Here is a 17,314-nt window from a genome sequence, read left to right as displayed (position 1 = left end):
CGAAAAAAGGAGCCCAAACTTTCGCTATTCTCTATTTTTGCGGAGGTTCATCGTGCCAGTTTCTCTGCCCCTTTTGTCTATCAAGCATTGAAACTCTGGGGGGAAGTGGCGTCAAGGAACCCACAGCTAAGTAGTGGAAAACCTCATACCAGCACTAAAGCCTCGCCTAGCCGTCAATGTGGTTACTTCAAACCTGCCGCGTGAACGGCGATGAAATTCGCTGCGAGAAAAATTTCTCCTGGACTTAGTGATGAACCACAGACCTTTCGCAATTTATCAAGTTACGCTCGGAAACGCTTATTCCATCGTATCTCTTCTGCGTGAAGTAATATCCGTCTGCCTTTACTTGCAAAAAACTTAACGTATCATGCTGAAATTTTCAGTGTACGTATGGTAGAACTTTCTCAACATTTCAATGTATTTCCAATTATTTAGGCCTTGGTGGAGGTGGGGTGAAGCCTTCAAAACCGGTGGTTGCGAGTTCGTATCCCGCCAGAATATGTTGTCTCCATCTAGGGCATGGATGCCTGTAATTGCCCATTGGTAATTGTAATCAACCCCTGCCCTACGATTTAAAGGCCTAGTTGCTCTCTTTTCGGAGCAGTGAAGATAAATAAATAAGTAAATAAAATAAATATGAACATTTATTTTACATTTTTTTTCAAATTTCTAAAAACTTTTATTTAAAATGTGGTTAAATGTTTATAAGGGTACATATTCAAAAAACTTCAAGCTTATGACGCGAGTTTCGTCACCAAAAATAAGACCATTATAGCGGTATTCATCCTTCCTTTATCTAGCACTATCGTCTTTCGTGCCACAATGTGGATTTCAGACGCAAATTCATTTCCGAGGATGGTGACTTTGGTGGTGCAAATTCATACTTGACCGATGATTAGAAGAACTTTGTATCATTGCCATAAATTTTAGTTTAAGCTCTAAAATATAAAATTCGTACAGTTTTCAACATTAAGAGACATTTGCTTCACTGAGACACTATGCAAGGTTGATACGTATTACATTGTGTACACTGTGATGTGGACCTTCTTATTCCACGGCAAAGTTCCACCGACTCACCCTCCTTTTCCACTTCCCCGCACTCCTGAACTTCCTTAACCATTTCTATGTACCCTCAATTCCTCATAAACCTTTTCCTGAACTGAACTGACATCTTCCTTCCCATTACAACCCCAGCATCGCCACCACGTATCGCCATGGGAAGATCTTCTTGTAAGAGTCAAAAGAAAATGCTGGTTAAGAGCGTCGAGGTTTATTCTGAATTTCCGAATGTGAGCTCAAATTTGGATGAGGTCACAGATTTATCCAAATGCTAGATTTGCGTTGAAGTTCAATAAGTGACCGCCTTCGGCGCGTAAGTAACGGCTAACGTATGGGGCATACTTCCACGAGAACGATTCATTTTCATCGCTTTATCGTTGTTGCCTCGAGCAATGAATGAATCATTGAACGATTTGTTTGAAGATCCAACTGCTCACCGAACGCGGTCATTTTTATTCGGAAATACAGAATAACCCCCTGATCTGGAGTGTAGCGTTTTTCGGTTCGGAAAAATGGACACTTAGGAAGGAGGACGAGAAGAGCCTGGAGGCTTTCGAGGTGCGGATGTGGAAAAGAATAGCGGAGGTGAAGTGGACGGAGAGGAAGAGAAACGACGAAGTGCTGAATGTGGTGAGTGAGGAGAAAAAGCTTGAGATACGGTGGAGATAGAATTTTTCATTGGAGCGAGTACGGTTAGGGGATGTTAAAAATAGTATGAAATGGAAAAATGTTAGGTTATCTAGGGAGGAAGAAAATAATAGCATTTATAGATTGAATGAAAGAATGGGAGTATGCGCTTGGAGAATTGTAGAGAGAAGTCAAAATTGAGTGGGGAGACAAGCCGGGGCAATATATTAAAAAAATTGCAAACCAACCGTAACCGGTGGACTACTTTAATAATAATGCACTTGGCATTGCACATGAATATGCCACACTATGGTAAACTACGTTTTGCAGTTGAAAATTAAATGTTGGTGGAATGTTCCGAGTTTGTTCTTTTATCGTGAAAATGCAACATTTTCACAAAGTAAGACTTGAAATAATCACTTTCACCCGTTTGAAAGGGCGAGGGAGATCTTTTTTTTCCAACCTCTGATAGCTTAGCAAAAACACCATACGAGCGACAGGCAGGTACTGCGCAGGTAGGGCAATTGCGCGTCCTCCGGACCACACGCTCAAGTCATATCTGACTGAAAGTTGTTAGAGTAAGGTTAGTAGCAAACTTAAAAACTATGCTGCCTTAGTTGTTTCTCCCGCCAAGTGTGCACTACGGATAGACGGCCGGAAAACTCGCCGAATGGCTTCAAAATTGACATGTCTTGACCTTTATGCCGATAAGAGAGAATTTTTTTAATGCACTGTGGCTAGAGTCTGAAACAGTTTGAAACAATATGTCCATTCCCGTTCCAAACAAAAGAAGTGACATGGTGACTTATGGAAGTGTTCTGATCCATGACAACACCGAGGGGCGTATCCAGGATTTCTTTCTGGGGGTAGGGGTCACAAGCAAGGCCATATCCAGGATTTTGTTCTGGGGGGGGGGGGAGAGCACAAGGATACCTCGTAATACAAAACGAACGCAATGATAATGGGACCGCATTAAAAATCCTGCATATTTTTATGGATCCGGGGGGGGGGGGGGGGGGAGCACGTGCCCCCGTGCCCCCCCCCCCTAGATCCGCCTAAAACAAAACCCGTCATCTTAGTGCTGATGCAGCCCAAATGCTCCTTGAACACCTTCAATGAAACATTTACGATCACCCGCCGTGCAATGCCGACCTAGTGCCGGGGGACTTCCATCTTTACGCTGAAATTAAGATGTGGCTAGATGGAAAGCGTTTTCAAACGGGTGATGAGCTTCAGGGCAAAGGAATAATTCATAAGTCAATGGCGACAACATTCGATAAAGAAGGTATAGTAAAGCTTAACCACTCGCACGACCAGTCACCGAGGCGATTACGTCGTAAGGACACCACAATTGTGCTCAAAATTTTGAAATGAAATAATTTTTAATCATTCACTTTGTCTTCTGATCATGACCCATCGGAAGTTGAAAAAATGGCCCTCGTAAATTACTATCTTTAGTAGATAACTTTAGTTATAACCATGGATTCATTAGCTCCTAAAAATAAAGAGGGAAAGGGAGATGAATCTTCGACGGTCAGTTTGATTGATAGTTATCTTTCGCTAGTTCCAGTTATAAATATATAGTAATTGATGATGAAATCATTATCATCAGGTGAAATTTCTTTCGATCAATACCCACTAGGTAACCGTACCAAATGGAAATGCACTCATGGGATACTAGTCTAGTGGTGACCTTTTTCACGCAGAACCGTTGAGCCCTGGCGCGAGTATGGTTCCGAATGAATGCTTTATATGGCGGTGGAATGAGAAATATAAGCGGATTTCCCGTATCGACACTTTCACAGCTTGAAAAAAGATACCAGGACAGTTTAAGTGTCGTATTAGAGTAGAAAGCTTTTGGGAAGATCAGGAAGGAAGCATTGTTAGCGGAAGAGATCGAATGATAAATTATTTCTGTGGAAGAATAAAAGGGAGAGGTAAATTTTGCTTTATCCGTGTGTTGTGGTCGGGGACACGGTTTTCAAGACTGGGAATTTGAGTCTGTGGAGGCCTTAAAAGGAGTGATTTACGGAGGGAGGGGAAAGCTGCCGAGAAAGACAAATGAAGGGGAGTCAGTCCTCAAGAGATGGGTCGCGGATACTGTTAAGTGTAGTCGATGGACAAAAGACAAAAAATAACAAAATGAAAAAATGCCTGCGAACACAAACGTGAGTGCGGCGTCTGTGGTAAAAAAAAGAAAGCCATGGCCATGTTAGATCCTCATATTTAGATCTTCAGCTGTCTCCTTTTATACCAATCTACAATCTCCAATTCACTCCTCGGAGCAGCGATACAAGACCCTCGCGTAGGAAATCTTGAGAGAAAAATATTTGCATGAAGTCATTTCGAGGAGCCATGACCAGTCCGAAATCATATTGGAGCTTCAAAATGTCGTAAATTATTCCTCCGAGTTGTGCTGCTCAACGCTTACTTCAAAGGAGCCGAAAAAAACACTCGAGCACGAAATAATTACGAGTTTCTTCCTCGAACGTGTTAATTTCGAGGCTGAATGTACTTTTTGACGCGATTTGTACCCAGTAATCAAGTCAGACTACCGGGATCATCTTTTAAGTTATTTTAACGTAACAATTAGGTCTTTTCCCGTTAACTTGTCCCTCTAGTTTTTCTCATAGGATGCCCCATATCTAGTTGTGTGCCCACTAATTTGAACTCATCTGTTGACGACTGATTTCCAAAAGCTTCTTTCATATCTCATATTATTATGAGTATTTCTTCATTTTCAATTTTAAATTCTATCATTCCTTGTAAAATTATGCGTCTATATCACTATTTCGAATGAGCTTAGTCTCCTCGTTTCTGAGAGTCCATATTCCATATTCAGAATACAATCTTTGTGGAACTTCTTCCAAATTCAAAGTCTGTTACTTTTGGTTGTTAAAAGTTTACCCTTTTTATCTAATTATGTAACCTGGAAATGTTTAAATATTAAAAATTGAAGACCTTTAAATGTGAAATCGAAACTTGAAGCGTGTTCGTCGTGTAAGGGCTCCATATTAGCAATGAAAAACACTTGGTTACTTCCACGATTGATTTAAAAATACTACCGCTTTCGCCTGTCACGCCATTATCATTTACTCATTTCATCAGGTATTTATGTACTTGATAAGTGACAGCCGAAACCGGTAGTAATTGTAAAATAAATTGCTATAGTAAAGAATTTTTTTCGTTGCTTATCTTTAGATATACATATTTTTAAAGGCTTTTGTAGACGCTGATGTTAAATTTTGCAAAATATGGGTAATTTTAATCGATTGCATTCACTTTTTTAGTGATCGCGCAAACTTTGGTCCGCTTAAGACCGATTGGTTATTTTGATTCGAATTTTCGAGTTTCCGTGTACGAATCACGGAAGGAGCACAAGAACTGCTCATGGAGACAGTGGAACTTACTCGTTAAGCGCCTGACGCGCAGTGAAATATGTACTCAGTTTTGTTCAACTGACAAGGCTGTCAGAAACCATCGGCGTAATTCCTTTGGGTTTGAAAAATTAATACCCGTCGGTCACCTCACTCATTCTCCCAACTGTGCCACTGTCCCGCGATGATTAATGGTCCACATCGGCCATCTTTTGGCTGCTTGTTTCCTCCCTGAATACCATCTCACCTGCGATCTCATTTTTCGAGGAAGTATTCCCTCTGAAAGGTGTGCCATGATCATGCGTATTTCCTCGTTTTAAGAACCTGCTCTTACCATCAAGGTATCGCGCATGGTTTGAACTGAGCATTATCATTGGTTATCGGATATGAGCTCATTGCTTCATTTCTCTCTGAGCATACAGTAGGCGTTGCCCTCATGTTTAAAGGCTTTCGAAAGATATATCTCCGTTAAAAGTGTGTATTTTTAATGATCTCTGTGGAATATTCGCACGAACAGGCTCATTGGTCCTGACTTAGCTTTCATAGAACACTATGAGTTAATCCTCTCAAGGCATAGCTTTTCAAGATAGGATCTTCAAGATAGATTTAATTTCTAATTCTTTCTGTTTCAGTCTCTCTACTGTGGAAAAAGGAGGTTTCTTTTGTTTCTGAAAGGTCATACGCCGTGGCGGAACGCATCGCTAAATATCATCACATTAATCCCCTTGGTAGGTCAACTTTGTCGCTGATGCACTTTCATTATATTCTTAAGAAAGGATGTATCAGTGATGTGAGGCATTGTCCATCGGGGATCGGGTGGGTGTGGTGGCTAGAGTGTTGATTTCCCACCCGGCGGGCTCGGGTTCAAATCCCGGCAGTGGCAGAGAATTTTCAGAGGTTGCCCGATCCCTGCTTGAGTGTTGTGTGGAGGACATTTAAAGGCAACACTCCGTACGTCGGATGGAACGTCAAGCCGTGGTCCCCTTGGTGCCTTTCGTTAAGAGCAGGCTGATCCCGCCGCCAGGTTTCTCTCCACCCTTCCCTCCATACCCTTCCCTCATGGCGCAAATGACCTCAGCCGTCGGTCGCCTCCTCCAAATATCATACCATAGCATACATTGTTCGTTATGGTGTTGATTGCTTCTAGTCCTATCAGACATCCATACACATGGCAAATTAAGCATGGATGTACCTAACACTAAATTAAAATCAGTGAGGAGGTGATGGAATGAATTAAAATCACCAATAAAATTTACGAAAGGAATTGATCAGGTGGAATAATTTAGTGATCACAGAGCTAGAATCACTCAGGGTATTAGATACTAAGTGGAAGTGAAATGACGGATATCATCTGCAAAACAGACATTTATTGCTAAGTTTACGAATAGGGATACATTTTAACCATGAAGCATAGGAATAGGGATGTTAGAAAAACCTTAGCATAAAAATTTGTGTGGAGTGCACAGATGAATGGATGTAAAGGCTGCACTGGAATTTTATGAAAATTAGAGAGTGGCAGACTTGAGGCTGCTGAAATGTGAGCATGGATGAAGATTTCCAGAAGCAGGAGGGAAAGAAGAGTAATGACTTTTTAAGCCAGGTGCAAGAAGAGAGATTTCTTACTGAGATGGAAAAGAGGAAAATATAATTTGTTGGACGAATATTAGCGACTTTTAACTCATGAATAACATTCTTGAAGAAAATATAAGTAAAAGTCAAGAAAAGAAGAGGATGACCCAGAAAGAAGTATTTGTATCAGACTTATATGCGGAAGAAGATTGTATGAAGAAAGTACGAGAGATTGAAGCGAACGGCTAGTGACAAAGAAATCGCAGCATTGACATGGCGTTAGCCTTGGTTTCCTGATGATGATTAAGGATAAACAGACTTCCAACTAACTTTTTTTTTCGTTTTAGAACAGAAAGAGGTATCCTAGATTTCCCAGATAATTAAAATCTTGTAAATAATTTTCGGGATAAAAATAAAACATTTTAGCATAAAAGTGTTTGTAACTCATCGACAAATATTCACTCTTGCTAGCCGCATACTATCAGAAATCTTCCGTTTACGAGGGAAGTTACTTAAATGCCTCCACCATATCGCGTTCGAAGTTCGTAGTGTGATATAATGTGAAATTTTATGAGATACTTCAGTGCAGTTTTTTCTCAAAAGACCAAAAGACCTCAGTTTTCGATATATTACTGCTATAAATTCACAGTTCACTGTAGATGCTTCTAATTCGTCGCTAGACTCGAGGAAAACGCGGAAGAGGCTATCGGTATTGTTGCATCGCTAGTTGCACAAATCTCGGCCTTTTTTATTTCTATCGATAGCATCTCGAAAACAAAGTCCCACTGGTAAGAAACAAGGAAACTCCGTCAGATAGGCACAATCCAATTTTATTGCAGTTGTATTGTTGTCCCGAAAAGTACTACCTTGTTTTCAGATATCTGGGAAATCTACGAAACCTTTTTTTGTTCCAGAACAATTTTTAAAAATTAGTCGGAAGTCTGTTTTCCTCAGTCATCATCTGGTACCAAAGGCTGAGGCCTTGTTAATGTCGCCATTTTAATGCAATTTGCCGTTCGCTTCATTCCCACGTATTTGCTGTTATCCAATATTCTATTTGGATGAGAATTACCACGGCAATAAATCTATTTCTTTTCTTCCTATTTTCTTCTCTATTACTTTCCCTTCATGAATGTTTTTAGTAAATTAAATCTGATTGAATATCCAAAAAAATTCAGTTTACCCTTTTCCTCATCAACTCAGACGTCGTCAATTTTAATTGCGGTTTTTAATTAATTATTCTTAATTTTTGTATTGCCATTACTATTGGTCCATTAAACGCTTGAGCAAAAACTTAATTGAAGTATCTCTTAAAATTTCATAATTGCAGAGCAAAGTTTGAACGCAATCTAGTGGTGATATTTGGGTACCTTACCTTGTTAACGTAAATCGTTTGCATTACAATACGACAAGTAGCCGAGTTATTTAGGACGGTGGAGTTGTTAAGGCAACCTGCTCTTGCAGTCCAGCCAAACCGATTCTGCCGGGATCCATAAATATAATGGGCTTCAAGATTTGTTTTCACGCGTTTTGGCACTTTTAAGTGGGGTGCCAGCGAGTTGACCTTCAGGTACCTCCATATCTCGGGACGTAAATGCTAAATGTGTCCACAACGATTTATGGAGGAACTCAAAATGACCCGCTTATATATTTTCCGCCTCCATTCTTTCCAAAAGGTTAAGTGAGAAAATGTGAGGAGTTTGAAAGAGCGCTCATGACGTTTATAAGGTCATGGTGTGGATGCCCCGCTGTGACGTTAACATGGGAGATAGGTCGGTGCATCCAATGGTTGGCACCTAGAATAACTTTTACGAACCGTGGATCCATCGTTTCCGCAGCAATAGCTGTTCTTTTGCTTGTACAACAGTTGTTATTCGCCGGAAGGGATAGAAAAAGCTCTTAGAAGTTTATGGATTGGATTAGTTTTTAAACAGCGATTTTGGATACATAATGGAACTAATATGGCGCATTATTTACGGTTTTTTTTGTTGTTTTTGATACCACGATACTTCCACTACAAAAACGCTCAACAATCGCCCACCGAATCAAATCCGCTCACCTAGTAGCCCAACAATACGAATCCGCTCTGCTGGCTGTATCCGGAGCATAAACGCTCCTTTCCTATTCTCCAAGCTTGGAGCTTTTGCAGTGGAGGTATCGACCAGTAATAACTTTAGAACATTTTTGCCACTGTTTTAAACACATTTTCCATTGTCTAAAAGTCGTTAATATGCTCAGTTTTGGTTCGTATGAAAATTTCTTTCGTATGATAATGCTGCATAACAATATCATGATCGCAAAACTTCATAAATTATTCGAAAACGAATGATTTCCAAAGTTATTCTGCCGTTAGCGATTCAAGTCCGCATGTTTCACTGGTGGCTATTTAATCAACCTGTTACCCATTAATTACCCAATAGCATGTCCAACGTTATAAGCGAGGTGAAGTGTGAGATGGTTTTAAAATTCTGTGGAGGCGATATTTTTTCTGGCTTCTACGGCCTAAATACGAACTCATCGGAAAGAATGGTGAATGATAAGTGAGAGCTTACCTCAGCCTTAATGGTTTCTTTTACCATTTTTAGTTATTATTGTTGATTTTGAGGCAGTTTGAAAAATAAAGTAAACCCGTGTTACTCCGATTTTCGATCCGTCACCTACTTCTCCAGCTATTTTTGGCAAAAGATATACGGCCCTATGGAGATAAGTTGGTGACGTCACCAATTCATGCCAAACTGTAATCCGCTTTGACGCTATTCACCGGCTTTGTGAATGGGCCTCGTGTGGTTTGCTGTTGTTTACACTATAGTGAGCGATTCTTTCCCTCAATGAAAGTTTCTTCCTTATCGATTAAATGAACCAGGACACTATTGACGTCACCAACTCATGATAAGGGGCGGCAACTTTCTTGTTTATTTTTATATTTAAAGAATGGCTGAATGAGGAAAATTTTGTTTTCGTCTTTACTTACATTCCCCTTTTCAATTTCCGAACTCCTCTAATGAATTGTGATTTCTAGTTTCAGTGTAAGACCTCATTCCGCACGACCTACATTTTCCGCATCTTTGTCCCAATCAGTGTCCTTTTCTTGTTCTGCGGTCCACACTGTTCCCCAAAAAACTGCTAGTTGGCAATTGAATACAACGTTTGATCCAGTTGAAACGCATTGTCGTCGGAACCTGTAAATATTTTTCGACTTCAAAGGAAACGAAGGTGGCAGAAACCTCCAGGATCTTTTTTGTTGAACTTGAAAAAGTTATGCATGCATGCGTGGGTAGAAAGTGTTCGTGGTCCCTCGTTGGAATGCGTGGCCGATCCTAAAACTCTTTTTTAAGGGTCCGCTTTCGGAAGAATCGCATTCTAAATCTCTGGGACGAAAATCTATGTTCCGCACCCAATTAGGGTGACATCAAAAGACCAGCGTTTCCCAATTAACTTCAACGGAGAGCTGGAGAAGGAAAGATGGATGGCTTTCACTGTCTTCGCCGTGGGTCCCCTGACGACTTTCATCTGTTTTTTTATTCACGCTGTCTCTTCTTCCCTCAGCGTGATTCCCCCCGCCCACTTTCATTGTCCATTCAGCAGGTCGCACAAAACATTTCCTAGGGATGCTTTCATCTACATCAACATACTACCCCGCAAGCAGCCTTAAAAAGGCTTTTGGAGAGAGTTTTGAGGACATCTATGGTTTAGAAGACGCAAGGGGCGCCCCCCCCCCTTGTCCGCTCGTATTGCCGAACATTACAAAACCACAATTGTAACTTCTTAATATCATAAGATGGCATTGTCTTTTATTTGTGTATAATCACTTTAAATTTGATTTTATTATACTCTGCCTGTGACTTGATCATTTTTATTACGATTAAAGTAAAGACAACTAAAGATATATTTTGCGCCCTCCTTGAGTTTTTTTTATCCGCTACTGCTCTCAAGCGAGCGTATTTAGCATTTTCGTCGTATATTGCCTGATAAAAACTTCGTCATGAAATTTTTAGGATTTCAAGACGTATAAGGTGTAAAGGATTGGCCTAAAGAGAGACTTTATCCATGAAGATAAAGTGGATCGACGGAGTATGCAATGAGGAAGTGCTAAGAAGAGTTGGAGAAAGGAGGGGACTTCTATGAGCTCAAAGGAGAAGACGGCACAAATTAGTTGACGACATTACTGGCATAATGGCAAATTGAAAACAATCATATAAGGACAGGTCGATGGGCAAGGGACGGCCCCGAATGAATTACATAAGATGAGTTAGTTAGAATAGACGATAGTTGGAATAAAGAGCAGACATACGCCACTATGAAAAGGCTAGCAGATAGGAGAGCGGAATTGAGTGCTGCGTCAAATCAATCAGCCTGAATCACACTATCATTTTATCCGTCATTCTCGAGTGATCACTGTCGCGGTCACTAGAGTGATCACTCGTAAATGATCGTCGCCGGCAATTGTTTTTCGCGATCACGATCGCGATGAGGATTCCCATCACTATTTTTCATCACTCGTCCGGTCGCTTTTTCCGTCGCTAAAACCGTTACAAAATCCCATATCAGCCAATCGGAACGCATTCCCGTATGGAGCGATTGCAGCACAATGTTTGGCAATCGTGGGAACGACATAGATAAACATACACGCTATATATTTCGTTATGCGGGTCCTAAGACAACGAGCTGTGATATCGGAAGTGATGCGAAAGGCGACGGCGGGAGGGACCGTGTGATTGAGAAAAATGATCACTAGAGTGATCATTTTTCCCGTCTCGAAAAGCGATCGCTCTTGTGATCACTTTTCGCGACGAAATAAAATGATCGTGTGGTTCAAGCTTTAGTAATTATGAGTTATGATGATGATATGAAGCACTCGACCCATTTTAAAATGTATCTGTTGGTCAATCATGGAAATTTTGAGTTCGAAAAAATGCTGTGATCAAATTTTAAAACTTGAGATGCACGAGAAATTTGATCAGGTGCTCAATGTTATAAATCTCGAATGCGTCGAATCCAATGTCGTAATGACACGACCGACCAATAAAGTGATGACTAGCCATAGACATTACACGGACCCCAAATGGACGATGAACGCTTATGAAGCCTACGAAATTTATAAAATCGAGCCACGGGGTCTACCTTGTATACCCTTAAACTTTGCAGATGATTACTTAACTTTCCAATTAGTAATTTATCACGAGCAATTACTAATCGAGCGGGAGCAATGTCTGTGACGTAGCTCCGAGGGGGTCCGGGTTATCACCCTCCTTGAGCCTTTAAAAGAGGCGCCAAAAGGAGTGAGATGGCCTCATTAAATAAAAATATTATATATCGATGGCTAAGTTCTAACAACACGTATCTCCAACTTGGCCGGTTTGAGACAGGTATCTTAAACAAAGTGTAATAACATTAAAAAAATAAAATACAAGCAAAAAACAAATCTTTGTCTGCAAATGAATGCTTCTTCAGTTTTATGAACTTTTGGTTCTTAATTTCAGAGCACAAGTAAAAAAAATAATCGTTTTTATGCTCTCCTTAAAATTTGCTTTAGATATACGTGTTGTTAGAACTTAGCCATTGGTATACTGTTTTTTGAGCCCTGAAAATCACGTTTTCAGTATCAGAAATCCCAAAATTTACCCGGAAAGGACCCACCTTTGCCCAGGGGTGTTTTGCGTACACCCTGGAAGGGCCCCTAAATATCCGGTTAGCCTCCCTCATTTCAAAATAATGGCTACGCTACTGAGCAATGCATCCCCTTAGCCGGTATTCAGGTAATCGAGTCCCTCTGAAAAAAAAACTAAAATATGCAGTGGTTGACAGTACATCTAGCGGCCGAAGTCCTTGTGTCGGAATATGTAGTTGAAAAGTCTTTGCCTAAATATTCGGCCATTTTTGGATCAACCGACTTCGCCAGATAATGAATGCCACGATTTTCTGCCGCTTTCTACAAAAGACCTATGAAAGGCCAATTAGATTTATGAGAGTGGGAAAAAGATAGCGAAAGGGAGATGAAAAAACGAATATTTGACAACGCTTTTTACCATAAAGCCAATAGTCCTCTTAAAATCTTTAATGAGCCATATTGCTTTGCGGAAATGAGCCGTACTTAATGCAATATTTCTCTCCACCAGTCACCAATTTGATACTTCATCACTCCTCGCTTATTTATAATTTGGTTAAATTTTCTCAGATTGATGGTGCTCACAGCGAGCGAGAAAGCGTGATTCTTTTCTTTAGCCCTACTTTAGGATCCGCTATTCCCCGTTCCCGGCTTCTTCAAAATACCAGACATGCTACATCTTCAGAAGAAAAGAATACGTTTGGGTCCACTCAATCACTTCGAAGCCGTGAAAAATTACGAATGCCAGGGTGAATATTTTTGTAGAAAGTAAAAAATGGAATGTCACTGTGTCTAGAAAGTCATGGAATGTTTGGGAAAATTAGTAATAAATCAGGAAGAGTCATACTTGCTACAAATATCTTATGGTAAATGTTTAGTCACCCTTTTACTATCGAATTTTACAATTGAGGATATACCAATCGGCCTCTAGAGTCTAGATGTACCTACTGACACCCATTAGTTTTTTTTTTCATTTTCAGAGAGACTCGATAACCTCGACGAATATAACACGTATTTTTGGGTGAATGTACTCGCTTATCCATGCATAAATATTGGTACGGTTATGCACAAATGAATAAATAATTGTAATTTCGTCTTTATCAATTGCGGAATCTATTTAGATTGGAGTATCCTCTTACATTCGATTCAGACAGTCATACATTTCGAAGCCCTGACAGGTATAATCCAAACGCGCGGGATTCGAACCCGCAAATTTCTGCACAGTAAGGAAGGACACAACCCCACCCCTACGTGGTAGGCGTGCCTGTACCATGTACCCGTCTCTGCATTCAAATACCTATGTGGCTAAGCTAATAACGGCGCACGTGCATTTTGTCACACTCCGGGAATCGTCCTGATGATTTCAACCTCAGGCATCAGGCAAGGTAAGATATGCCATAGCCATTTCTGGACCTCAAGAGTTCATATGCCTGGTCTTCCATGGGATGTGAGCTGTGAGAAAAAAAATCAAAATAAATACACACTCGGGAAAAGCTGACAATGTGTTACAATATCACGTCTGGCAATCGAGCTTTGTGTTTTCATCGCGTTTTTCTCGAGCGATACAGAAGTTTGACGAGATTAAAAAAATATTATTTCTTCCAGATCTGTCAATTCACTTATAACACTCAATTACCTACCAACCACTTCCGGTTTGGCGACACCCTACTCTGCCGCCATCTGCGCGCAGTACGCGTTCTGTGCGCAGTACGGCTACAAGTAAGGGGCGAGTCATATGGATGAACTGGACCATTTTCCTTTTATCTTACGGCTAATTTCCCGTTGTAGGCAAGATTTTTCGAGATTAGCCGAGAGCCGGGAGGAAAAAAATATCAAAAATGTTATCTATGAATAACGCTCTCGCCTAACCTCTCGAAGGATTTCTAACCGTCTCCCTATTCTACTACATCTGCATACTATCCCGCAAGCCGCTTTAAAAGGTGTGTGGCCATTAGGACACCAGCCTTTTACGCTTAAAATTCAAATGATCAAACGAAATTACGGCCAGCATTTATTTAAGTCCTTCATTGCGCGGGGGAAAAACGGATTCCCATATCTATCAGTTAGGCAAAATATCCATCTCTCTGTCGTGCCTGGAAAGGTAGTGGGCCTCTAATATGATGTTCTCCACGTTGCTCTTAAATATGCCTGTTCTCATTGCTCAAGAAATCTAAGCCTGGCTGCAGGACCGGCGTTTCTTCTGACTCCCATATAGAGTTGAAGGCCGAGCAAACACGACTTGTTTTGTGGCTTTTACGCCCATGCCGCAAGCCAATAGGGTTCCGATCTTGCCGAAATAAAATTGTTTGCGCTCCCTACCGCGTCGTTGACACACCCGCGATGAAATCACTGTTTGCCGAAGCCCCTTGCGTCGGTACTCACGTTTTTTCGTCTCTCCGTAACGTAGAAGATCGAGAATTTCATTCAATATTTGCTTCGTTAAAACGTGGATGTGGAATCGAAGAATACGTATTGTTGTCCTTTTTTCTCATTCAGCGCTGTTATTGTGAGAGGGAGTTGCTGTAGTAAGACGTTACGAAATGGTGAATTTTAAAATATTACGTATATGTCAGAGGATCGATTTCAAAATCCGTTATTTCCATTTGTATTTGTAAATTACGTATGTATTTTGCAAGAAGGAACTTGAAGCTGGAAATAATAATCCTCAATGAGAAAAATATTTATGACTCTTGAATAAGTCTTACAATAATAATGATAATTTTCTTTTACCAAAGGGTGAAAGGAAAACGCCACAGAATATCTATGACTATTCAATAAGTATTTCAATAATAACGACAATTTTCTTTTATCAATGCGTGAAAGGAAACCATTACAGAAGATTTTCCTTGGTAAAATTTTAACTCATCCCGGACGCAGATAGCGTTGAACGAGAGTATGTTGCGGAGGGAAATTACAAATTGTTATAGTATGAACAAAAATAATACCACAAAATATTGAAATCTACGTAAAATAAAATTTTTAATTAATTAGTTTTTAATATTATCAAATGATGAATAATATACACTGAAAGTAATTAATAAATATGATATGTGATCAGTCACCGCGACGTGGGGCCTTCATTGTTCTGTGACACATGATCTCTAGCTGCGACGCTGTCACTGCGTCGCAGCTGGAAATCAATATAATTTCGTTAGTAACACAACAGCTTTTAGTCATAAATTTATCTTTATTAGGACCCAAAACATGTTCTCTCAATTGATTTATTTTTTGTTTGTGATAGGGGAAGAAAATCGTAGGTTTCGTGCACAGCATGGAGAGTGACCTACTTTATGCAAAATCAGAGGAGGGAAATGCAATTAGGGATTGGGAACACAAGTGGTTGATTAGTAAAACTGAGATTGCCACGTTTCCTGCTAAACATACCTATACCGGTAAATTACTTTTGATAGCTATATAATAATTCAATTTTTTGATAAATACATCGTTTTCATATCTAAATTTTGCGTTTTATAGAAAACTTTATGCTATTGACAAGTGTCTCGATGTATGTTTATTGGGAGTGGAACGAAATTGTAAATGGCCCTCGCTCATCCTTTTAGTCGGAAACCAACCCTTCATTGAGGGAAGGAATTGCTCACTAGAGTTTAAACAGTTGCGAGCCTCACGAGACCTATGCACAAGGCGGAGGAGAATATGAGAAGCGGTAACGCACTCAGCCTAAGTTCCTGGCATCATCAGCATATTGAAAGGATTTTTCATCGTCGAATGCGTCGATTTTTCTTCCGAAAGTGGGCTACGCATCGGAAAACGGAAATATCACTAAAAGTCTCACATTGGTAAAAAAAATCAAACTGTATCACAATCGGCCTTGTGAAGAAATTGGTAAACTACCCCATTTAGGAGATTTTGAAGTACTTAATCCGCTTCCCCCTTTTCAAGCTGGAAATGATCTTAATACGGCGAGCGGACGATCTTATTGCCGTGTTTTTGAGAATCCCGCTACTTTCGCAGAGGCGCCATCTGTCGTGAAGCGCGCAACAGAGGCGGAGCATTTGAAATCGTGCGGTCGCTGATACCACGCTTACACGTATACTTTCAGTTGCCTTCTTTGGCACAAGCGTTTTAATCAGTTTAAAAAGTCGTTTTAATTTTTAAAAATGTTGTCTTGTTACAGTGTGTCTTCGGTAATCTGAAACTCGTGCACACGTGAATGGCCTGATTATCGAAAACGTCGGATTGTGGGAAATGTACAGAAAACAAAAAAAAATCGCCAAAATCCTGTTATAAAATTGGTTTATTTTTGAAATTAAACTTCGACTTCTTAGCAGATCGTTATTGCAAAATTGTACGCCCGTCCTTTTTCATTTCCCCACATAACTTAATTTTCTTTTTCCGATGAAGTGGGTCACGTCACCAAAATTTTGAACTGGTCATATGAAAGAAAAAACGTTAAAATTCGTATGAAAATACCAAAAAAATCTTGGATTGCCTCTCGGTTGGATTACATTGATTATGCTATATTTATTTTTCCAAAATTATTTCGATATTACGTAGTTATCCGTCCACTCTTTAAAATCGTGGGTTTCCGCTTGATTATACTTCGGTTTTCTCAAGAAAGGTTTTCTTTTTCGCCGTCGCTGAGCATCATTAAAGAGTAAACCTTAATAATATATGATAATGTATGTTCTCATCATATTCTAGCATATTTAATGTGTTTCATGCTTTTCCTGACAAATTCAAAGGATGCATTTCGCATCTCTCACATTCATTCGCAACCTCTCACATTCATTCGCAACCTCTCACATTCATGGATGAAGGCGATATTTCGTGGAAATTCCGTACGGTGAACATGGTAAACAAATCAGCTTTTAGCTTAAGGCCTTATGGTGAAGAGTGTGTTGAAAGTGTTTGTAAATATAAGTGTAAAGAAAGATTTTCTTTTACCATGCTTTATGCATTACCTGATTATGACATTGCCTTTTGTAATGTCGCTTAATTTTCTTAAAAATTGAATGTCATTTTAATAGCTGAGAATTCTGTATAAAAATGCTTCAATAATATTTATTTGGGGTGTAAGTGTCAAAAAAACAGCATGGAACCGAATACTTATGATTCT

At 39.9% G+C, this 17,314-nt stretch overlaps 1 protein-coding gene across 1 annotated transcript in view; it reads left to right on the top strand.

The window, feature by feature from the left end:
* Positions 1-17,314, top strand: part of LOC124165996 (nose resistant to fluoxetine protein 6-like) — a 192,231-nt gene that overhangs the window by 161,116 nt on the left and 13,801 nt on the right. The gene's annotated exons all lie outside the window — the stretch shown is intronic.

Source organism: Ischnura elegans, chromosome 9, assembly GCF_921293095.1.
Source record: "Ischnura elegans chromosome 9, ioIscEleg1.1, whole genome shotgun sequence".
Lineage (NCBI taxonomy): Eukaryota > Metazoa > Arthropoda > Insecta > Odonata > Coenagrionidae > Ischnura > Ischnura elegans.
Note: the sequence above shows the minus strand (reverse complement) of the source record. Positions and strands in the feature narration are given on the sequence as shown.